General features: G+C 39.3%; 1 protein-coding gene across 2 annotated transcripts in view; it reads left to right on the forward strand.

Moving 5' to 3' along the window:
• LIG4 (DNA ligase 4) overlaps positions 1-25,711 on the forward strand; it is a 132,998-nt gene that overhangs the window by 53,783 nt on the left and 53,504 nt on the right. For both annotated transcript variants that reach the window (XR_005984082.1, XR_005984081.1), the window contains exon 2: positions 12,276-12,351. The gene's annotated coding sequence lies outside the window, so the exon portion shown is untranslated. The remainder of the gene's footprint in view (positions 1-12,275; positions 12,352-25,711) is intronic.

Consider the following 25,711-nt stretch of genomic DNA (forward strand, 5'->3'; position numbering starts at 1 on the left):
ATTTTCATATTTTGGGGGGCTGTCTGTGGATGATTCAAAAACCCTTCCTGATATCCAAAACATTACCTTGAGAAAATATCTATTTAAATATATATATCACAATGTTCTATATTGCAAGTTATGCAAAACCCAGTTCAAGCTGCTCTAAACACACAGTTAATTAACTGGGTTTGCGGCTAGAAATCTGGCCTTTGGGGAGCCTTCATGTAGTAAGTCAAGCTACCTGCCCAGGACTACATTGCATCCTAATTGTGCCCTCTGCCTCACTGTTGGTTTCAGCCTCCCCCGGCAGGGGCTACACAGCACCCCCATTCTTCTCCCTTCCAGTCACTTCACCTGGGCCAGCAAAATGGCTTCAACCCTTGCAGCCTTTCATTCTCACATCACGTAGTTCATAAGGAGAGAGAGCATCTCTCCTAGTTCCTTCTGCAGAAAGAAAAGAAAACTTCTCTTTCCCAGAAGGTCTTCGTGAGTTTCCCCTCATATCTTAGTGTTTTCCTTTGGCAACTGGATTTTCCCTGACCAACCACTGTGAGCAGAGAATAAATTGTCTTCTTTCACTCATATGAGGCAGCTGGCCCGTCTCCCCCGCCATGCCTGTAGCTGAGATTAGTGCAGTCCTGCCCCAACCACAGAGATCCCCAAAGGCTGGGTAACTATGCTAAAAGCAGACAATGGACATTCCCTGTAAAATTTCATAGACTGTCTTTGTGGTTGAATGTAAATTCACAATTTCACCAAATGGATCAATTTTCTTTGAGATTTCCTTTCTAATTACTTTGAAGTTCATTGGAATTCCTCCAATAGGTTTATTAAAGATTCAGTTATATTTCCTTCAAATTATCTATGGTTTAATTAATACCTTAGAGTTTTGTTTAACTGGCCCTGGAATTTGTCTGGATTTTGTTTTGGTATAATGTGTGGTTCCAAGGCTTTTTTTTTTTTTTTCTGGCCAAATTGTTCTAAGTTCTTATTACCCTTTATTGAAAAGCTTTTCACAGTGTGTTGTGCTATTTCCCTAAATGTATATCTTCCCAAGTATCTGTTTTCTTCTGTTTATTTATTGACCATTCTCTTCCCATAACTCAGATTTTGTTTAACTATTAATTCCTTTTAACTTGCTTTTGTTTTAAATATAAATGCAAGGTATCCACATGGTGATTTTTTTCGATCAAGGATATATAAAATAAAAGCCCCTTTCTGTACCCTTATCTCATTCCACAGAGTTAATAATTCATTATATTTTCTTCTGGAGACATTCAATGCATCTCTTCATACATATATGTAAAAACGAGATGTTAGTCTTTTCCTACAAATTTAGAATAATCCCTTATACATTTTAGGTAGTATCCCTTGGTCCAGCCTATGCCTTAAAAATACATGTTTCCTTAATATATGCTTCCCTTTCAACTCGGGTTATGGGGCTTTTCACAGTTTGTAAACCACCACATGTTCAAGTTTTTTAGTATTTTTCTTTATACCTTCCAGTATTTGTTTCCATTTTCTTGAGCTTCTCTATGTCAGTCTCTTGAGTATTGATGCATTATACCATTTTAATATCTTGCTCTCTGTTACTGCTTGCTTTTCAGAATTCTCGTAGCTCTTTTTTAAAAATATTTTATTTATTTATTAATGAGAGACACACAGAGAGAGAGAGAGCACGCGCGCGCTCAAGGCAGAGACACAGGCAGAGGGAGAAGCAGGCTTCAGGCAGGGAGCCTGACTCAGGACTCCATCCCAGGTCTCCAGGATCACGCCCTGGGCTGAAGGTGGCGCTAAACCACTGAGCCCCCAGGGCTGCCCTTCTTGTAGCTCTTCTATCAGTTCTTTTTTCCCTGCATGCTCTGGAATCTGAATGCTTGCTTAGCTCCCTCCGAAAATCCAGTTAGCATTTTTGTTGGGAATTTGCAAAAGCGTAAATCTGCAAAAGAGAGAGAGAGAGAGAGAGAAGCCAGAGAGGGTAAAATTTTGGAAGCTGGAAAGCAGATGTAACTAGTAACTAAAATTGCATGAACAGGAAACATTAATCTGGAACTAAAAATGGGCAAAGCCCAGAAGCAACCCCACTCCCACAGCTAATCCTCCAGAGGCTTGGGATTGGAGAACAAATAAACTCAGAGTGAAAAATCAAAGGCTGTGCTGGGAGAATTGCTTGAGTCCTTAGATACTGTCTGTACTTTTTTCCTGCACCAAATACCTGCAGTCTCTAGAGGGTAAAACAGAGTTTGCTTGATGGGTCAAACCAGGAACAACTGAGTATCAGAATGAGCAAATATATTTTAAAATACCTGGATAACTCTCTTTTCACACCCATTTTCCCCCCGACTTTTTCAACAAAGCCCTCACCTAGCTCTATCCTAGTGATTGGGGGGCGGATTACAGGTTTGTGGGGCCTGAGGCTCACATAATCTGGACACCCTTTACCATGCAGTGAATGTTGTACCAGTCAAAATTCATGCTGTGGCCATAATCCCCAGTGGGATGGTATCTGAAGGTGGAACCTGTGGGAGGCAACGGGGATTTGATTAGCATAGAAAGGTGAGACTCTCATGATGGAATTAATGCCCTTAATCAAAAGAGGAAGAGACACCTGAGCATGCTCTCTTTCTGCTTTCTATGAGAACACAATGAGAAGGCTGCTGTTGCAAGGGGGAAGAGGGCCTTCACCAAGAATTAGATCTGCCTGCCCCTTGGTCTGGGACTTCCTAGCCTCCAGAACTTCAAGTAATAAATGTCTGTTTTTTTTAGGCCACTAGTCCATGGTATTTTGTTATAGTAGCCTAAACAGACCAAGAGAACCGTTTTTCCCACCCCCCAAAGTAATCAAGATTATAAACTGTCAAAACCAGAGGACCATGTGGACACATTGCTCAGGCCCCTGCCGAGGCCTGTTAGGGGTCCTGCACACGAGGAGGCTTGTGTCTCATTAGTGACTTCGGCACCTCCCGCTGCACCTGCACCACATGATGCTGGGACTGTTCCTCTTATGTCCTTCCTCCTCCTGCTCCTCCTCACCCTGGCTTCTCCAAGACTGCTCAGTGATCTTACTGCATTTACTAAGGTAAGCCCAATCGACTTTAACTTAGGTTTTGGCTACATAGGCCAGACATTATTTTACTAACCAAATTTTGTTATTTGGACCTTTTTATTATCATATCACTGGAAAAAATCAAATACCGTTCTGAGCAGCAACTTCCCTAAGTATTCAAGATGATGCTTGTGATAGTACTTTTCATTTCTTTACTAACTCTGGTGCTGAAGGACACTTCCTCAGATAAAATTACATTAATGTCTTCTGAATAAAAGGACATTGGGAAAATATACGCGAGGAAAAATTATTCTAATAAAAAAACAAAATAACCATAAGCCATTTTGGGTATCAATCAGTTCTTCTGAAAAATATTAGTTCAGAATTGTCTTTTAATAACTAGTATACTTTCCTCATAATACATTTTGCTCTGTAAAGGTTGTCAGGATGACAATTTGAATACTATTTAGTTCTTTCTAACTATCTTAAAGAAGCTTGCAAACCTCCAATCTAACTGCCAGTTGATATCTTTGAATAGACTGATAAATTACTGAGATAAAGGAAATGTATAAATTGGGGCACCTGGGTGGCTCAGTGGGTTAAGCGTCTGCCTCCAGCTCAGGTCATGATGCTGGGGTCCTGGATCAAGCCCCAAGTCAGGTTTCCTGCCCAGCCAGGAGTCTGCTTCTCCCTCCCCCCTTCCCCCTGGCTTGTGCTCTCTGTCTCTTTCATGTTCTCTGTCTTTCTCAAATAAATAAATTAAATTTAAAAAATTACAAATCATTCATCTATTTAAAAAATGCATGTACCTCTCATTTTTATGGGAGTTTTATGTTTATATATGGGAAATAGACATTGTCTGTCTACTCTTGGTGTGAATACACACATAGCATCCCATAGTACATATGTATTGAACCCTAAATGATTTTCTGCTTCCCAAACCATTCCTGATTCCTTTACTTAAATGCCTTGTTTCCATCTCCTCTCTCTTGTTGAACTTTCATTTTCACTCTTTCTCTCGACTTATCCAGTTTTTCCTGTTTCAGGATCATACCTGCAAGTATTGAGTTAGTGGTGTCAGGAGGTTCATTACAGGTTCAGCAGAAGGGGGACTCTAGCTGAGTGGGTGAGGGGGAAGGGCACAGAATGGCTGGGCAAGGCTGGGGGTGGAGGCTGATGGGCAGAGCGGCCTGCTCCAGGGAAGGGCACAGTTTTTACATTTACATGTCATAATGTGTATTTACACATATAATCTCATGTAATCTTTTCTATGACCCTATATATCCTATTGTTCATCCATTTAAGATGAGGAAGGAGAGGCACGGAGAATGTGAATATATACTCCATGATCCACACAGCGGTGGGTGGATCCACAGCTCCATGCAATTGCAGGCATTCTACTTGCACAGAGAAATGTCATCAGTTACTAGGGAACCAAGAGAAGTTCCATTCGGATTAGCATCACCCTTTAGAAGGGTCCTGGGATTGATCCTGCATTGGGCTCCCTGCTCAGCAGGTAGTCTGCTTCTCCCTCTCCCTCTGCTTGTGCTGTCTCTCTCTTTCAAATAAATAAAATCTTAAAAAAAAAAAAAACAAACTAGCAATAAGTCATCTGAAATAATATATAGTTTAAATACTACTATTTTTTCATTTTCTTTAGCTCACTGTTCATACATGAATGGTTTATTAATGTTTCAATGAGTTTAACATTTTTTTCACATATATGCCTACTCCTATCTATATACAGGAGTATACTATATATATATATATATATATATATATATTTCTGTACCTTCTACAAGTGGTTCTATCTTGGCCCTGCTAACTTGACTTTTTTAACGCTGATTCTCTTTAACCGCATGGGAATGTGAACGTGGAGCTATTTATTAATGAAGTCATATAAAGCAATTTGTTGGGAAGATAGATGCAGAGCACCTAGCTCTCAGCCACACACAGAGAAATATCAAGAGATAATGGTACAATCTTCCTCTGAATTTGCATTTAGCCAGTAGGCTGGGCACTATTCCTTTCTCCTGATGGTGGTAATATATCAAAGGAACCCACCATAATATGTGCAAGGGTAAAACCTAGATGCACCCTGCTGAAGAGTCATCAATTTCTGATAACATTTGCTTTCCCACACTAGAAATTACAAATAATGCATTTTGTAATGATGCAATTTCTAATTGCATAATGAACTTATACAGGCTACTGTCCAAGAATGCTCTGTATTATATATAGAGAGATTCCACTGAAAGCATAGAGTAAAATGTAAAATTATTTCTGAGAACCAAGGTATGAACAAATCTTGACCCCAAACCCACAAATTTTTGGGCCTTGCAATTTAACAAATACTTTTGTTGATAGAATATCAAACTGAGGAGGCATTTAAGTAAAATTAAATGCCTAATAATATATTTGTCCTTTGAGCAATAAGTATTTTCCTCAACAAACTGATATGAGACCTAATTTGAAGTGTATATTAGATTGTGGGGTCTGCCAATTGGCAGCTTTTGGGGAAAGAAAATGAGTAGAAATTATAGAGTGGGAGATACTAGTAGTGAAGACAATCCTATGCTTGGTTAAAAATTTAATTATCACTGTACTCTTTAAAAAAAAGATTTTATTTATTTACTTATTTATTTGAGAGAAAGAGAGAACAGGAGGGGGAAAGGGAGAGAGAATCTCAAGCAGACTCCATATTGAGTGTGGAGCCCAATGAGTCGTAGGTGCTCTGTAGTTGATCTTTTATGCTCTCCCTAGAACTATATTATTTTAGAGCTTTCAGAGCTTCATATTTGCTGTTATTTACATCCAGTAAGCACACAAGAAAAAACGTCAAATAAATGGAAAAATTGAATTTCATGTGGTTAATATGTTAAGTCCTAAAGTGACATAGCATTAAAAATAGGAGGGCATAATGGACAAAAGTTAATCATCACACTTTCCCTGAAATATTAATAGGCCTTTAATCTTGCATTATCAAGAGCTTTGTGCCCTTTCTAGGGGGAATTAAGCCTTGTTCTTTATCATAGGACTTGACTAAAACTTTAATTATTGATATAATACAGCCCTTTTATAACATAGCTCATTATTCAAGTCAGATCTACTAATATATATTAAGCACCTACTTTCCATTGGAACTGGCTGAGGTGCTTTGGGGACACAAATTACATGTAAAAGACAAAATGTCACAATCTTTGAGCTTTTCAATGTGTCTGGATATAGTGTAGTCCAAAGATTACCCCCTGAAATATTATAACCACATATTGCAAAAATGTGAAATGACATGTAGAGCTTATAATTTAGGGGAGGAGACAGATTCACAAACAGATAGTTCTAATATTGTATAGTTGTGTTTCTTTTTTTTTTTTTTTTTTCAATTGATGAGCTGCTCAGGTGATAAGGAATGGCACTCACCCAGGGTTCAGGAAGCCATTGCTGATCAAGCAGTGCGATATCCGCGTAAGCAATGAAAATTCGGAAGACTTTTGGGGAACCAGTTCACATGAGCAATATACATATAGCATGTGTATGGATGCAGAACCCTCATTGTTTGATGTAGGAGCTAGGTAAAATGGTTGTAGATGAGGCTGGAAAGCTGAGGATTACCTTGCCTGTGGTCATTGAATTTTACAAGGATTTATTGTGATAACAACTTACAAATATTGGTCACTTAACCAACGACAAGTTGGTTTTTGAATCAGGTAGTCTGCTAGATACTAATACAAAGCACCAGCATTGTTCCGGAATGCAAAACATCACACTGACTGCCATTCCAGTACATAGGATAGACACCAGAGTATAGGATCTTGAAAGAAAAATAGATTTCCTGAGTCCCATCCTCATGGGAGAGGCCAGTTCCTGAGCCTATCACAAGTGGTTGCAGTGAGAAAGGCTTATAAAGCCGCAAATCACTCTCCTCCGACCTTACCAACCCCACTCTCCTACCCAGGATGATGGCAGGTAGAATTCCTTAGGGAATAGGGGTGGGTTTTAAGTTGCTTTAACTTGAATTTCAAAGGGCATTTGGGTTACTATTAATACAATGCCAGTTTTGAAGGATGGTCTCAATGAAGATTAGTTTCCCCTCCTGTCCTGCCCCAAGCAGGACTGAAGAAAACTTATTAGCTGACAAAGTAGAATGACAGTAACTTCAAGGCTCTAGCAACTGTGTGTTTGATAAGCTAGATTTTAGGGAAGGATGTAGCAATTTAGTGCATTACATGTCAACCTGAAGTGATTTTTTTTTCTTTTTATAGAGGACTGTGACCATTTTTATTCTTAAAATATATTAAGCAATTAATCATATCTATACTATTAACATCAACTGTTGCCATACTTCATGACTGGGACTCATATTTTAATGTCTAGTTTCCAATCCTGGCTGTAACTTCCTCAAATCCAGGAGCCTCATGTGACACCCATATCTTTGCCATAGTGTAAAGATGCTCATAATGCTCCACACATCTTTATGATGGTGGTGATGAGGTATCACTAAGAGTCTTGTTTTGCCTTATTTATCATTTGAAGTGCTAATGGTTGTTTTCCTGTTCATCTTAGACCTAGTTTGGGAATATTTTAAACACAAACGTGTCCTTAAAATTAAGACTGTCTGGGACACATGTGGACTTGGCTTCCGGTCTGCGCTACAGGGGAGTGGGGCGTAGTGCAGCTGTATTTTAATAGCATGATGTGTTAGAAAGATAGTTAGGGGGTAAGTGAGAAGGAACATTTTAATCTAATCATGAAAGTCCTTAATCAGAGCCCTGCCTTCGGCAGGAGGTTAACATTAGGGAGATGGAACAGAACCACAAATACAGGCTCCACCTCATTAGAGAAGAAAAGCAGAGGCAATGATGTCACTGGCAAACTGTGGGATGCAGGATGAGAAAGCTCCAGAAGGCAAAGCTAGAGGGAATACTGAGGAAAAGGTGAGCAGGCGAGACCCCTCAGCAGGACGAGGGCTAACGGAGTAAAGAAAGTGCCTTGATTTCCGCTGCCTCCCACATGTACTGATTAATTCAACAGCCTTCCAGTTTCATGAAATGGAGGTCAGAGAAACTTCAAGAACATCGAACCAGGGAGAATTAAGGGATTAATAATGATATTAAATAGGTTACCTTTTTTCTTTTCTTTTGGTTCACATGCATGCACTGAATTGTATTTAATAATCATCTCTTATTTGTTAGCTTGGGAATATAATGAACTTTTAACTTCTTAATGTTTTAGGAATATTGTGAGGGTGAAGAGACTGACTCATGAGTTTCCCTAAACACACAGTGAGCTGTCTTATTTCTGCTTTCCTTCAGGTGTGCCTTCTGCCTGCCTTGTCTCTAAGTCCCAGTTCAAAGGTGTTCTGTGTCTGGACCATTCTGACCAGGTCCAAGGAGAACTTGAGTTGTGTGTGTCTACAGGTATCTATTACAGTCATTATAATGTAATGTGATCGTAGAGTTAGTAACTTATATTTCCTTTTCCCATGAGGCCAGCTAGGATAGGATTGATGTCTTGTAGTTATTTTGACTTCCTAGGGGTTAGTGTGGTGTATATATAGAGTAAGGGCTTAAGAAACATAAGGAGAGAAAGTCAAGGTCTTGAGCAGAAAGAGGCCTTGAAGTTAGAGCCACAGTGGAATGGTTTTATTTCATTGATTCTTGGTGATCTGCTGTTTGGATCGTACATTGAAACTCAGCCTCCTTTCCCCAGGTCTGAGGGGAGGGTACCTTAGATCTGGGATCAGAAATTCAGGTCTTGTGGTGAGGACTCATGGATAGAGCAACTTCAGGGGAGGGGGCAGCAGTTGTAAAAGGAATGGGTTTAGGCACCAAAAAAGTCCACCCTTTCTTTGAATCTGTTCCCTCCCCATTTCTTTCTTCAGATGACCTCCTCTGGTTTCTACATCCTCTGACAGAAGGAGTATCTTAATGGTCATGATCACAGTCCAAGGCACTATGTGGCAAAATAGATGTTGGTTCAATTATGAATAAAGAATAAGGGGGACCTGGGTAGCTCAGTGAGTGAAGGGTCTGCCTTCAGCTCAGCTCATGACCCCAGGGTCCTGGGATCAAGCCTTGCATCGGGCTCTCTGCTCAGCAGGGAGTCTGCTTCTTCCTCTGTCTCTGCCTCTTCCCCTGCTTGTGCTCTCTCTTTCTCCCTTTTTTAAATAAATAAATAAAATCTTAAAAAAAAATAAGAACCACAAATGAAACTCAAATAGCATATAAAACCAAATACCTGGTAAACAAAGAAGCACATTTTAAATAATACATTTTTTTAAAGATTTTATTTATTTATTCATGAGAGACACACAGAGAGAGGCAGAGACACAGGCAGAGGGAGAAGCAGGCTCCCTGCAGGGACCCCAATGTGGGACTCAATCCCAGGACCCCAGGATCATGCCCTGGGCCAAAGACAGACACTCAACCACTGAGCCACCCAGGCATCCCTTAAATAATAATTGATAACACATCAGTATGTAAGAGAATTGAGAGAGTCTTGTAGGTATTTATGTAATATAATTTTCCTACAATTTCTCCAACAAAAGCAGAATTGAATTGCTTCCTGGTAGTGCTAAAGTAAGCTATGGGTTCTGTCAAGTAAGCCCTCCGGATTTCACATTTATCTGGACTCTAACCTTGATAAATATTCAAGTGTTACTGCTTGATCAGACACGAAAGACTACTGACTCTATAGTTCCATTTATACATTATTCTAGAAGAGGTGAAATTCTATCGATAGGAAGTGGAACTGGTTTCTGGGATGGGCCACAAAGGGCAGTGAAGGAGATGTGGAGATGGAGGAAATGTTTGGTGTCCTGTGCTGAGGGTCAAACAACTCCATGCATTTGGAAACTTCATCAGATTGTACATTCAAAATCAATCCTTTTTACTGTAGGTCAATTCTACTTCAATACATCCAATAAAATCTAATGACCAAGTTGTGTACATGATAACTTGTGATTCTTATCATTCATAAGAAAATTGCAACTTTCCTATGTTTCAGAGTTATGTTCTGAAGAAATTTAGAAAACTCAAGTGTTTGTCACTCTGTTGCAGGCAATATTAAGGGTGACAATTGGGTTAAAATAAAATCAGTGTATAGAGTAAGCAGTTGAAGATGGAGAGGCATGGAAGAAATGTAGGGAATGGGAATTAGCACAATCCCTGCCTTGATTTCTGGAATAAGAATTGACAGCGTTTCTAGTGCATTGCCCTGTGAAGTTACTGACCTCCAAAGATTTATTTTTGTATTCGTTTATCCATTCTTATTGTGTGTATGTGTGTGTGTGTGTGTGTGTTCACACAGGTGTGCACACTCAAGCACTGTGTGTGGAAAAGATGATGAAACTAGAGTCCCAGTTCCATCACTTACTAGCTGTGTGGCCTTGGACGAATCACTTATATTTCTGAGTCTTTCCTGAAAAAGGGCATAATGGAATCAAAGACAAATCCTAACACCCAATATTGTGAGAGGTTCAAAGGATAGTGTTGCTTTTACCAACAAAGTAACAATGAAATGAACCAAATCCTTGAGAGCTTATGGCCTTGACTGGAAGCATTCGTCTCTTCCTTCTCCAGCCCTCATTAGAGCAGGTGTGAGTTATACCAGGTGGTGACATTGACACTGTTTGTCTGTCTTCTTGTTTTCACAGCTAGTGACACAGTTTAATAATCTGCTTAATGACTTCAGGTGTTGACCTCTATGAAGCTATACCTCTGTCACTCTCTCTTAAAATAGACAGCATTATAAAAGCTTATTAAAAAATGTGACAGGTTTGAACCCACATTTATAGAATCACCAACAGAAAACTCTGCTCCTCAGAGGTATTTCAGTTTGCAGAATAAATTCAAATACAGAATAAGTAAAAATATGCAATGTGTATATCTTTCTGTTTCTCAGTCTATTATCACAATGCATTTTGCTGATTTGCCCTATCCTCCTTCTTTTTTAAGTGGGCCATGTTCCAGGTAACTTACTGAAATTACTATTTCTCATCCTTGCCCTTCTTGCTCAACAAAGAATTTCCTTCTTCACATGACTTTCTCATGGATAAAAGTCTTCCTCAACCCATTAACCCTAACACTCCTGGGATCATAATGAGTCTGCTAGACTCTTTATTCTTATATTTATTTATACCTCATTTATGGACCTTGTTGTCTGTGCTTTTTTTTTTTTTTTAAAGATTTTAGTTATTTATTTGAGAGAGAGAGAGGTAGCACGAGTGGGGGGAGGGGCAGAGGGAGAGAGAGAGAAGCAGAGTCCTAGCTGAGCAGGGAGCCCAAAGTGGGACCTTGATCCCAGGACCCTGAGATCATGACCTGAACCAAAGACAGAACTTATTACAACTTACTTTTTGCTAGGTACTTTCCATGGATTACTCAGTCAGTTCACTATATAATCCCATAAGGTACATAGGATTGTTACCTTGATTTTATAATTAAGGAATTTGAAGGACATAGATGTTAAGTATTTGGCCAATGTCTCACAGCTAGTAAATGAAGAAATGAAGATTCAAAGGATCAAACTGATATCTCCTTGACATGTGTATTTGTTTTTCTTTTCTTTTCTTTTCTTTTTTGACATGTGTATTTGTATTTGTTTAAATATCTGTGCTTTTAGGTAGACTTTAATCTCTCAGAGGGCAAAAGATGCTTCTTCCTGATGTCTTGAGTGCTTAGCACATGACTTCACCCATGATAAAGTCTTGATAAGTACTTGTTGACTGAATGGAAGCACATGTTTGCAAATTATAACAACCAAAATTTATTATTTTTAATAAGTGAAGAATAAATATTACAGCAAATCAACAATGGATGATTAAATTAACAGGAAAAGAAATGAGAGATTTTCAAAAGAAGTGCAATGAAAAAGTAAAAGTAAACTATGTTCAATCTCAACAGAACTGAAAAGTGAAAGCATTAGTTTTCAATTTTTACTTACATTTTGAAAGACAGACAACACTAGAAACCATCCTCTCTCAAATGCCTGGCTTTGTAAATCAACTGAGTGATGAGAACCCAGTATCTCTATTGTTGACTGGCTCTATTAGAGTCCCAGCTCTGCAGCTTGTTGGTTACATCCCTGGGCCTCAACATCCTCATCTACAAAATAGGGTGGTGATACAGCTTTCTTCAGAGGTTGATTGTGAGGATTCAGTGAGTTGACATTCATAGTTTTCATAATATTATCAGGCACAGATATGTTAAGTTAATGCCTGTTTAACACGCAATTCTTGTGTTTTCAGGAGAGGCCAGATGGAATCCTGTATTTGCTGACCACCAAGGAAGGGGCACCACGTGTCCTGTTCCCAGCTGAGCCAGGTACTGTAAGCCTTTTTTAGTACAGGTGATGAAACCACAGAGCAAGAAGCCAGTAATCCATCCAGGGACCCCGTTCAGCAGAGGAACTAATGTAACTCCTAACCTCATCTGTTAATATGACACCGTCCCTCAACTGGCTGTAAGCTTCTTGACATTTATTTTTGATCTGCACACTACATATCATATGGTGCTTCACAAACTAGAATTACTACTAATCATTGAAGAAATACATATAGATTGAGTGCCTACAATAAATTTATGTCCTTAAGAAGTGTATAATGTATTTGGATAAATATGATACTTCAGGAGAGGGGATCCCTGGGTGGCGCAGCGGTTTGGCGCCTGCCTTTGGCCCAGGGCGCGATCCTGGAGACCTGGGATCAAATCCCACATCGGGCTCCCGGTGCATGGAGCCTGCTTCTCCCTCTGCCTGTGTCTCTGCCTCTCTCTCTCTGTGACTATCATAAATAAATAAAAATTTAAAAAAAAAATGATACTTCAGGAGAAAGCCAATGATATAAATAAATTTGACATAAATGCCAACTGAATTAGAACTAAGAAGTGCTTTCAGGAGTTCAGAGACGATCCCTTGCATGCTTACTTAATACTTGATTGTTTTCTTTAAAAGTAACTTATTTAAAATCTCTATTTTTCTTCTTTCCATCTCTGAGATAATACAATTTGCTGCCTGGACTCCTTTCGTTATGGTTTTCCAGGATGGCATTCATTGGTTCAGAACAACTTCAGTGTTTCTTACTCTGCATAGATAAACATAGCACTGATAATATGGCCTTAAACACCCATTGTCTTTTTGTACTCCTTCAGAAAATATTCAATGATATTAGATTCCAGCAGGCTGTGTGACACAAGGTGTGAGACACAACTCCCTTTTGTCTTCTAAGTGTTAGAAGCCAGGCTTAATACTAAGCAATCTGTTATCAATTAGCAGAGGACAGTGAGGAGGTAGATGTGATCCTGGTGACAGAGAACAAAGTCACTATGTCTCCGTTTGAACACCTCTACTGAGGGAAGAACTAACACACAGGGCAAACACAGCGACCGCTCCAGCAGGTCATGTCTCCTTGAAGAGGACCACAGAGGGCACAGTTGTGACATGCAAGCATCGACCCAGAGATGGCACAGCTCTCCTTCATGTCTCCTTGAAGAGGACCACAGAGGGCACAGTTGTGACATGCAAGCATCGACCCAGAGATGGCACAGCTCACCCAGGACACACTGCCTGATGCTCATCCTCAGACGTGGAGGGTAAGGAGCTTATGCTTTGCAAAAGCAACCCAAGCTCAGGATTTGAGAACCAAAGGGAAATTGTAGATCCTCATTCCTCAGAAGAGAAATGGAGATCCCAAGAAGCAAACTGATGCTCTCAAAGTCATGCAGTTAGGTAATGCCAGATCTGGAGCTGAGACAGAAAACAGGATCTTGATGATTAAAATCATGTCTTTATTCTAGGTTCTGCACTGGCCCTCATAAACAGTATGCCAAGCATAAGGGGTTTTAATTATTCTTTTTCTCCATTTATCACCTGTCTACCTGCGCTGCTGCCCCATCACCCACCATGATTCCTGCCCCAACCCCCCATTTCCTCTTCCTGTACTACCATTAGTACCAGAAATGCTGGTACTTAATTAAGGATGGACACAATGGACATGCTGGCTGAGAGGTAGTACTGGAGATTTACTTTGAGGATGTGGAGACTCAGTCCTCCCCCCCATATACCACGAATGGGGCTCTGATTGGAAATGATGAGGTGTGGGCAGTGATTTTGGAAATATGAGGGCAATGCTGTTACCTGCAGGCCCGTGGAAGGCAGGAGGTCCACCTGCCATACTGGGTGATCCAGCAGAGGAGGTTTCCCACCAGGTGTGGCAAGTGTTACCTGGCTGCTCCTGCTGCTCGTTATAAAATGCAAGAGGACGGGAATACGTCAAGGAAGGACTTTCAACGAAATGAAATCGTGACTGGCTGGCTTGGAAGCCTCCCAGCTCTCCAGATGCCAAACAAGGCTAAAATTAAAAAATGGCTTCTGAGCAAACATCCAATCCAGAGCACTGTCAGGAAAGCCTGGTGCAAAGACGAAGGTGAGAAAGTCGCTGTGATATGCTGCGTTAAAGCTTGGAAAGATCAGCCTCTGTCAGACCCAGGGCCCTCTGAGGCAATGAGGGTGTGCCCCGAGGTCCTCCACATCAGACAGTGGCCTTCTTCCCAGAAGAAGGCTGGGCAGCAGGAGCCCAAGGGCTTATTTTTTATGCAGTCTAGGTGAAATGTCACAAAATTCAGTGACTTGGTTCCTAGCCGGGGTGTTAGTCAAGTTGTTAAATTGTGCAGACTTCTCAGCAGAGCTGGAATCTATTTCTCTCCCTCAGAGAGGCTCCATGCAGACACAAGACAGAGCCTGAGAGGAAGGAACCTCCAGTTCTTCTCATTCTGTAAACGGTATCCCCGTCTTTTTCCTTTCTTCCCCACCCCCACCCCCTGCCCAGCAGACTCTGGAACACAGCCTTGTCGCCCCCCTTCAAAAGCCAGCCCCTCATGTTTGTTCTCTCTTGCAGTTGAGCCTCCTCCATACCTGGGGTAGCATGGACCTCTCTCCTTCCAATTCTTCCTGATGCTTTTTGGTGAGAAGGAAAGATCTTTCTCTGGGAAAGTTGTACTTTCAGGTTCCCTGGAGAATGAGGTAGAGGAAGAAACACAACTTACGTGGGCAGTTACAAGGCCTCCTGAGTTTTTACACATTCATGAGCCCACAGAAGCCTCCTTTTGGTACTTGATACCCAGGGGTCCCTAAGTGGTGTGTCTTCATGAGGATTTGGGGACTTAGACAACTTCTGTGGACAGGTTCTGAGATAAAGTTTAAAAAGTTTATTTTTAGTAATATGTGTTAGAGTTTGTATAGGTAAATGTTCATGGAGTATTTACTTTTAATTTATTTATTTTTAAGATTTTATTTATTTATTCACGACAGACAGACAGAGAGAGGCAGATATGTAGGCAGAGGGAGAAGTAGGCTCCCTGTGGGGAGCCCAATGTGGGCTCCTCGATCCTAGGACCCTGGGATCATGACCTGAGCCAAAGGCAGACGCTCAACCACTGAGCCACTCAAACGTCCCTGTATTTACTTTTTAAAAGTTAAAAACAACACGTGTATATAGCCTGATTTAAGAGAATATATATCCATGTTTACTTAAAATAGACTCCAGATAGGTTTCTCCACGTTTCTCAAGTGTACTGTAAAGCATTTATAAAAGTTGTGACTGACTCATAAAGCAGGTATTAACAGATAGCAAATAAAGTAACTGGTACCATACATTCTCTGAACCTAATGCAGTTTTATTAGAAGTAAATAAAGGGAAGAAAAGGAAAAAAAGATAACCAAAGGAATCTCATAATTTTATAAATTTGAATGTAATTTATATTCAATATACGTATACTCAATAATACAGATTTATAATCCACAAAGCTGAACTGATAGCCAACACTGTAGCAGAGCAGAGACAGATGCCAAGCTCCAGATAAGGCATTATAGCCTTGAGGGCCGCCAGCTACTTGACTCCATGGGCCTGTTTCCATTACAGTGGAGGTCCCTATACTTACTTTCAAAATGGATTCGACTTCCATGCCTGCTATATTTCTTCCAGGACTATCACTGTAAACTTATTAAATGCCTTGTTCTCTTTTATAGTATTCCATACTACACTCTTTCTCATGAAAGTTTTCTCTCTTTCCTTTTTTTTTTTAATGGCAACATACACAAACCAATACACTCATGCCATGGCATTCACTCATGCTCTGTACCCAGTTATGAGATGCAGTTGACTTGTGACAATTCAGGTACAGCATAAACTGGGAGAAAATACCCTGACAGTGTGGGCTATCATCCTGTGGGGTGTAATGAATGCACTGAAAGATCAGTGGAGAAATAATGCTGTCTCCTCCATAGCTGGAAGATTGGGTTGGAGAGCCAGTGGTAAAAGAAGCAATAGCATCTTTCACTCTTATACCTAAGACCCATTTGCAAAATACTTGTTATCCATCATCATGAATTTAGACTCCACTCTATCAGAAGTCTAGGGCCTCAGAGAGAGAGATGTTTCATCACAGGATATAATAATGTTTCCATTGAGACTGCCATTTTGTTTTCCTCATGCCATTGATCCAATAGCCCCAAAATATTCTGTGAGCTGGGCTTGTGTATCCTGACAAGTGTGGGAAGCTAGTGCTGCTTCTGGCAATGTGAGTTAGGATGAATGCATTAGAATCCGATATAATCCTGTGAGGTACCTCATTCTAATGTCACATCCAGTGGTAAAAATTCATGGAAGACTTCAGCAAGTTCGTATAGACAAGTCCATGAGGGGCTCAGGCCCTGTGGAAATAAAGATTTGCCTCCTCCACCTTAACCCTCCACACAAATAAAGAACTCATCCAGCTAAGATGCTCCCATGAAATAGGTGGGAGGAAAACACATTTTAAACTTCAATCACACTCTCTTGATTAATTGCAGAAACTAGGACCCTAGCAACTACTCTTATTTTCAGCTTTGCTTTCTTAAGCATGTATTTATAAAAATGAAACAATGTCCTTCTCCCTTTTTCACAGCATGAATAAAAGGAGTGTTGATGGGGTTTAGCCATTAAGTCCTTAGGTTATAGGACAGTAAGGCGGGATAATGATTGACCTGGAAGAGGACAAGATGTTACCCAGAGATGTGTACAGTGATTGGTGCACTAAGGTCTCCCTTTCAAGGGAGTGAGGCAGGGTAAACAAGGATGTTTGAGAGTGCAAGGAAGTGTCCATGGAAGAGAATTATGGTTGGAGAGGACACAGCACTGGCTCTCAGCATACTTTCTAGTGAGTCTATGCAGAAACTTGAAAGCACAAAGCTGCTCCTTCACAGATAGGGTTCTGAAAATGAATTAAGTCCTTCCACTTTGATAAACATATGAGATCTGGAAGGTGCAAGTACATTCCTGGATGTTTTAGAAAGCCAAGTCAGTATATGTATACATTTTCTTTCATAAATAGTCAAGACTCCATTATCCCAGCATTTTAAAATATTTTATCAGTATCAAACACTCTATATTAACTAATTTTATGTTTAAAATAGTTGGAGTGGTTTCATTTCCTGTAATGGAATTCTTACTGGCACAATTTTTAATGAAGAAATATTAGAGGCATTCCCCTTAAGACAAGAAAGGATACAAAAATGGCCATGCTTACTGCTTCCATTCACTATGAAGAATAGAATAAGACAAGGAAAAGACATAGCATTTATAAGAATTGGAAAAGAACAAACTAAACTTATATACTGCTGCTGAGCATATCTGCTCCTGATGGTGAGGATATCTTCTAGGTATGGCCCCTGAGATAGTCCCACTCATGGATCCTAATGTTCATAACATTATTGTTTGTAATAACACAGTTGTAGGTATCACTGATTTGAAAATTCCAGTCTCTTTCTTACCTATTAATGTATTGTACAAAGTGTTTCCCTAATAAGCATGTTTTGTAACAGTGTACATGTTACACAGGCAGAGCGTTCTAATTTTGTTTGGGTGTCTCTACTACTGGAAAAAAGGGAAAAGTCTTTATTTATACAGAGTATAAATTCTCAAACTTCAAATTATCAGTACTAGTTCCAAATCCACAAATTCTTCAGATTCACAAATTTAGCCCCTCATCTACATTTAAGTAGTGCTATAATCATTCGTGTTTTTCTTTTTCTGGTTAAATATAGTCTTGCATTTATACAGCATAGTTTGAGATTATCTTGAATCCTGACTATTGATCTCCATTTGATATGTTTGTGTGTCTTTTTCTATCTTAAAGTTTATGCTAAGAACATAACATGACATTTTTGGTGTGCACTTGACAGTTCACAAATAGAGTATTGGTTATATATCTTATTCTAGATAATACATTTCTGTTTGTTTGTTCTTATTCCTAAAGATAGGGTTGAGTAGCCTATGTAGCCATGTTGCACTGTTGGCCCTATATATTTTCATCTCTCCTAACATCCCTCTGCTAGAGGACCTAGGTGAAATAACCAATAAATATTAGAATCACCACTTCCTTCTGGGAGAGAATACATCTCACAGTTCAAGCTTGGAATCTTTTGTTTGGAGATCACTAAGATCACTAATCTTTTAGTGGATAATTTTCCTACTATTTTCTACTCTCCTCTCCTGTATCTGTAAAAACCCAACAGCCACCTAGTCTTAATATCCCACACTATAATTTCCTTGCCCAATAACTGACCTCCCCAGACTGATACACACTCTTCTATCCCACTAGAGATGAACTTCTACTAACTTATTTGGTTGTGGCTCTAATAACTGGTCTATTCTTTGCCAATCTTTTTCTCTGTGTGAGCTAAAGTATAACCTATATTGCAGATGCTGTCAGGACCCTTGTTAATATCACCATGAAGTCATGAAACTAGGACATTTTATCCATCTGATTGATTTACTTTCACACTTCAATCATCCAAATAGGATAGAAAACTGTCCCCAGGCACATCTTTTGTGGTCTGGTGGACACTGTGATCTTTCTTCCCCATCCTGCTTCCCCATGAAAGGACCCTGCTTTCCGATAGTAGAATGAAGCTCTAAGGATGGCTTAGTGCCCTGGAATGAATCACCTTCCTCCTGAGTTACTCCTATCCTTTCTCTGCACCTAGCTACATTTCCTTTTTATGTACATTCCCACTGATATCTTACTCACTGGAGAACAGACTGTACAACTACATAAGCCTCTTCAAATAGATTTTTTTTTCCCTTAGTTAGGTCATATGTTAGTGTATCCTCACGATTTCATCAGGAGAGCCTTCTATCATTCTTGAGCCATTTTCCCTCTTAAAGTCTCTTGCTTTTGGAACTACCTACATTTGCTCTTCAAAGTTTAGACTTTTAATTTATTTGACTCAGCCGAAATTGCTGGTGATACAAAATCAGTGATATACTGTGCCTTTAAAGACTCATGCCCCCCCCCCAAAAAAAATAATAAAAAATAAAGACTCATGCCCAGTTAGATTAGATGGGCAATATAAGACTGTGCCTTATGGTATAAATTGGTAAGGGCTCTACTAGAAGGTCTTGGCAAGTATGTAAGGGCACAGAGGGAAGAGGGCCCTCAGCAGAGATTTTGCAGAGTAGGAGTTTGCCTAATAGAACAAAATGATGGAGCATTTCTGACAAATGGGGCAGCATACATAAAAGCCCTATTATATGAGAGAGCATATGGGTCCAGAACACAGAGAAGACATTATTGCTATGGCTGGAAGATGATGTATAGTAGGGGAGTGATTAACAAGGAAAGGACAGTAGGAGTGAGATTATGAAGAACATGCATTTTCCTGCCAAAGTAGAAATCTCATCAGGAAATAAGAAGCACTCACATAAGAATCTTCAATAAAGAAACAATAAATTCTATGTTCTTGAGGGGAAAAAACTCTCTTAAAATCTTACTATTAGTTTGGGGGAATTCTAATATTTTATTTTTATAGGACAGGTGGCTTGAAACGACTCTTTTTGGAAAGCACTAAACTCATGGCAGCAGTTCTCGAGCAAAACTCACATGGTACTGGGAATTGCAGTCTCTATGGTTAATGTGATCAAGGCACTTAACCCCCCCACCTTTATGTGAGTATCTCCCATGTCAGTACCCACATTCCAAGTTCAGCAATGAGTAGTTGTTTGATGGACAGCAATGGAAATTGCATTATTTGGAGATGTATGGAAGTGTTGAATGACTTTACTGTATGCCTAAAACTAGTATAGCACTCTATGTTAACTAACTGGAATTTAAAAAAAAAAAAAAAAAATCTTACTTTGAGACCATGGGCGAAATTAGACTGAACATTTTCTTGATTTTACAAGGCATCTCTAGATCACCCCAGCACATCTTCTTGGGTTCTTTAGATGCTACCAAAGACATGTTGTCTATAAGTATGATTTGAACGTGTTCACTATTATATCACAAAGAGCTATCACAGGGCCTAGAAGCTAGTAGGCATACAATAACATTTATAACATGAATGAAAGAGGCAAGCAAAAGTCTCACTGAGCCACAGTACATCCTTGGCAAGCAGTTGGTGAGAAGTCAAATAAGGAATTGTAAAAGTGATGGAAGATTCTAACAGGTTTGTGTCAGGCAGGAATGTGGGAGAGCCCTGAATCATCCCCAAAGCCTGACCTTGAAATACACACTTCTTTTTGCATGTATTGCCAGAGACAAGGGGGATGAGAATTTCAGGTAGAGAAAAATTCTCTAAATGCATGAAGTGATTGAAGGTTCCAATGCAAGTTTAGAGATTCCAAAAAGTTTTAGGAAAAGGTGATTTTCTACTACTTGTGTTTTTCAGTTCTTCCTTTCTTGGTTATGCCTGAATTATGGAATGCATAAATCCGTACAGTGACTAGTGCTATCAAATAAAAGAATAACATACCTGTGAGTGAAAGACAGTGCTGGACAGAAGGATAGGGAGTATTTCTTTGTCACTGGATGTCTCTTTATTTTCTGACTCTTACCCAATTTTAAAACAGTTAACGTTCAATCTCCTGTTCTTTCATTCATACACTCAGCCTAAATTTAGCACCTGATATTACCATAGACTATGCTTAGGGTTGAATGAGGTTAGCTTTCTTCTTATGTGTATGTTTACCTCTTCAAACTTCAGTTTTCCATAGGACATATCACCTCACCTCATCATAAGTGCCACACAATAACTTGTATATTGATTGGTTTCTCACCGAGCAATAAAAGTGTATTGGGAATGGCACGGTCAAGAATTAGACATTTTTCCATTGTTGGCTGAAGCATTTTGTCAACTCAAGAGCAGTATCTTCACCTACATTTCTAAAAGGTGTGAGCAGTCTGCATATTATTCATAGACTAGGAACTCCAACAAATGCAGATGATGATATCATTTTATCTCTGAAAAGGCACTTAAAAGATATTTAGGCTTACCCTCTGTTTTACTAAGGAGAAAGAAAGAGGGAAGGCACAGTGAAGTACCCGAAATCACATACTTCACTGATACGCAAGTCAAGGCAAGAGCTTTATTTTGTTAATCCAACATTGCTTCTGCAATAGTTTGTGATGATTAGTGTTATATGGGGTAATAGCCTGCAGAACATATGCTTTCTGTGGCATACACCCTCATAGAGTAGTAATCAATCATGTGATTTTAAGCATTGCTAATTATAGCTGCCATTTATTAGGCATTTTTTGTATATGAGGTACCTTATGCTCATATTTGGCCTAATCTTCATGACAACCTCATACGATGGATACTCTCCTTCCTATTTTATTTTTTTATTTTTTTAATTTTTTTTAAAGATTTTATGTATTTATTCATGACAGACACACAGAAAGAGAGAGAGAGGCAGAGACACAGGCAGAGGGAGAAGCAGGCTCCATGTAGGGAGCCTGATGTGGGACTCGATCCCGGGACTCGGGGATCACACCCTGGGCGGAAGGCAGGCGCTAAACCACTGAGCCATCCAGGGATCCCCTCCTTCCTATTTTATAGGTAGAATCAGTGAGGCTTAGGAAAGTTAAAACCCTCCCCGCCCCAGCCATACTGCAGTTAATCATGAAACGAACACTCTAACCCAAATTTCATCTAGCAAACATCTCTATGTCCCTACAAGTAAGCTATTCTCCCTCAGTCAGACTTAGCTCTGAAATGAAGAGATAAGATAAGCAAGTATCTACCGATCCTTTCTACTGAAAATAATCAATGATTCAGTTCCAGGTACAATTATGGAAGTTTGCAAGCTCAAAAATGATCATTAACCCTGCGTTAAAGCTACCAGGAATTCAGTGTTAAAAGTTTCACTTACTCTTTCCACCACAAACTACAATACACTGATCTTGAAGTTCCTACATGTCGGATGCTTTTCGTTGTCACAGAGAACCGAGGACTGCTCTAATGGGAAAGGCCTGCAAGTTGAACTCTGCTCACTTGTCTATTAACATTTTTACCTACTTTTAATTGAAAGGATGGTACACCAAAGTTTTTCTTTGAAATTGTAGAAGTATCCTGCTGACAAACACTGATCTTTTCCAAAATACCAGAAATGTATACCTTTAAAAAATAATCTGCCTTCTTATTATGTTAGGGGGTCAGCTAGCTCTCTTTGCAGGGGAGCCAATGATCCAGCGAGTTCATCTTCCATGCCCTGGTGTTCCTCTGTCTCCTACTTTCTATTATCTTTGAAAATGTTATACTCATTAGCATCCCCACTGCACACAGGAAAGACAGGACTTACAGAGGTTTTCCTCTTGCCTGCTTCAAAGGAGCAGAGTAGATAAACAAGGTAAGTAAAACAAGGATCTTCGAGAGTACCTAGGGACACTATTTCTCATCTACATGAATTTTTCAAGTCACTAGTTGAATATTTACCTTCATCTCCTACAGATTCTATGTCCTATAAGAAAACCAGAGAGCATCAATGGATAATAGGATCGTTTGGAGCCTCAATAATATATTTAGCTTCTCCCACTAGTTTCTTACTTTTACATTTTTACATAAAAGAAAATGCGTTCTAAGAAATCACTTATAAAAAGAACCTTAATATTTTTAACAGCAAGTATGCTCAGAATCCCCATTTCTCAAACGGTGACCCCAAATCCCCTCCTAGCCTAGGAGACCTTCTCAGAGGCCTTCAGCTTTTCCATATTTTTACATTAAGTGTTTGATTTTATCTTTTTTTTTTTTTGATTTTTTTTTTTATTTTATCTTTAATTAAACATTTACTACAAATGTATTTTGGATCATCTGATTTATGCCGGTAGCTGAATCCCAGCTGTTTATTTCTGCTATAATAAATTACTTTTGCGTTTAACTTCACTCAGCTAAAAACCACATGGAAACGTTTGTGGTACGCTGTAGAAATGAGGGCTTTGTAGTAATCTGAGAAAATTGATGGAGGAATTAGGGCCCTAACACATCTCTCACTGGCAGATGATAGTTGAGTTCAAAAAGACCTCTGTGATCACAGATATTACCGCCTTCAGATTGTGAGCAGACACATTTGTCAATTTGCAACAGTTTATTTTCAGCGAAGACTTTTCTGCTCCTGAATCTGGCAGCGATTACCATATATGCTCACGAAATGTAGAATTCAGAAATGCAGCTCTGCAAACTTTGTATTCAAATAACACAGGAATGCTAATTAAAATCATCATTAGAGAAGCTTTTGTGACAGAGTTTCGTTAAAGTGAGAAGCTTGATTAGCTCAAGCAGTCAAGTCAAAGTTATCAATATTTTATCGAAGATACCAATGCAAATAGATATTTTCTATATTGTATATTTAAGTCAATGTGGAACAAAATTTAAAATAGAAATAGGGCAAACTTTTCCTTATTATTAAATACATATTCTTTATTGTTAAAGCCAGCATCTATAGTTTAATTTCAACAAAATTATCTAGATGAATAAATATTATTGGTTGGAAATAAGTTTATTCTTCTAGCTTTACTTTCATTTATTTTACAATCTCTTTGGATTTTATAGGTGCATCGGACTTATAGGAATAAGGATTTATACAGGTCATGCAGATTTAAGTCACTGTATGATGAAAACATGAGGAAATTTTTACTTAAAAGGAGACAGTATGAGAAAAAATAAAAAATAAATGAAACAAAAGGAGACAGTGTGTTATAAAAGTCTGAGAATATACTGTGATATGCTTCACAAGTGGTAGCTTCCTGGTAGAATTGTTTTGTTTTGTTTTTTAAGATTTTTTAATTTATGTATTCATGAGAGATAGAAAGAGAGAGAGAGAGAGAGAGAGAGAGAGACAGTGACACAGGCAGAGGGAGAAGCAGGCTCCATGCAGGGAACCTGACATGGGACTCATCCCTGGTCTTCAGGATCACACCCTGAGCTGAAGGTGGCACTAAACCACTGAGCCACTGGGGCTGCCTGAAATGTTTTAATATACTGGATCACAGAACTGGGGAGAGTTTAGTTTACATCTATTCTACTCCCCTGGTTCAGGCAAAATGTAGACTCAAGTAGTTAGAACTCACATCCAGATCATATAGCAAGTTAATCAATCACATAATGTTTCTGAGCACTTACTTCCTTGCTGCTGAAAATAAAATGTGCACACATGGCTAGTGGCAGAGCCCTACCTGGAACTTACATCTTTTATGACCAATTCTCATCTGTTTCTATCTCTCTGTAAATCTTTCTAAGCCTGCATACCAGCTGAGATGAAGCCCAATGTCTATGCAGAAATCCCACAAATCCTAGGGACCTCTTCCATTCTGGATTCTAGGTCCGTTAACAACACAATTCATTTTGAAGTTCTTTGAGGGGGCTGAGACTTAATTTTAATTATAAAGAAGGAGGAGCATGGGAATAAGTTTTTTAAAAAAATCTGACCTCAGACTAGCCAGACAGAATGAATTGTGGCTCTTTCTTAATTGAAGGAAACATTGTATTATATTGATATGAAAGGACAAGGCTTCATCACCCTCCATAGGTGTCTTTAGCTATGATGACAAATGACAAATTAATATGGAAAATTTGCAAATCATTGAAGTGTCCATGTTATTCCTACACTCAGTCTCTGGGAAAAAGTTACAAGGTGACATGTTGTATAAGAATATTAAACTGCATTTGTCATCAGTTCTCTGAGCTCCACTTCCACTGATGTTTGACCTATATAGCCTTGAATCCTGAGGATTTGGGTCCAAAAGTCCTTAAAATGGTGGGTGTTTCCTTTCCCACATTTTGTAGAGAACCTGGTAAATGGGAAGTTCAAAGTCCATGTGTGTAATATTATGGCATGATTTTTTTCAAAAATACTTGCTTCATCCAAGGGGCTCTGAGTCAGTGCGGCATTTGGGTGAGAAGTTACTACTTCTGGCTGGATACACTGAGAAAGGCATTTTGCAGTTGACTAATACCCTTCACCAAATATCCCCCATCTCCTTCTTGCAAGCATGGGGCAGGATGGCTCATTGTAATCCCTTAGGGTCTGACCGTGGGGTCCACTCTGTCATGCAAAATTCCACAGTTGTCTTTTTTGATTGAAATCTAGAGAAACAATTCTAATTAACTTAAGAAAGGCACTTACTGGAAGGATAGTGAGTAGTTCAAAGAATTGAAACAAGAGCTGGTCAAGTAGGCTTTGGAGAAGACAAGAATAAAATAGTTCAGGAACCAGCAACAAAACTCTTGAGCATCTACCTTGTTTGTTGGATTTGAACCCAGAATGAATCCTGGCTACCAGTAGTAGACTCATCCCCAGAACTTGTAAAAAGCACTCATGTTAAAAATATGAGGAAAAAAAGACTTGGGGCATCAAATTAAGGGCCCCGAGGC

The sequence above is a fragment of the Vulpes lagopus genome, chromosome 16, assembly GCF_018345385.1.
Source record: "Vulpes lagopus strain Blue_001 chromosome 16, ASM1834538v1, whole genome shotgun sequence".
Taxonomy (NCBI): Eukaryota; Metazoa; Chordata; class Mammalia; order Carnivora; family Canidae; genus Vulpes; species Vulpes lagopus.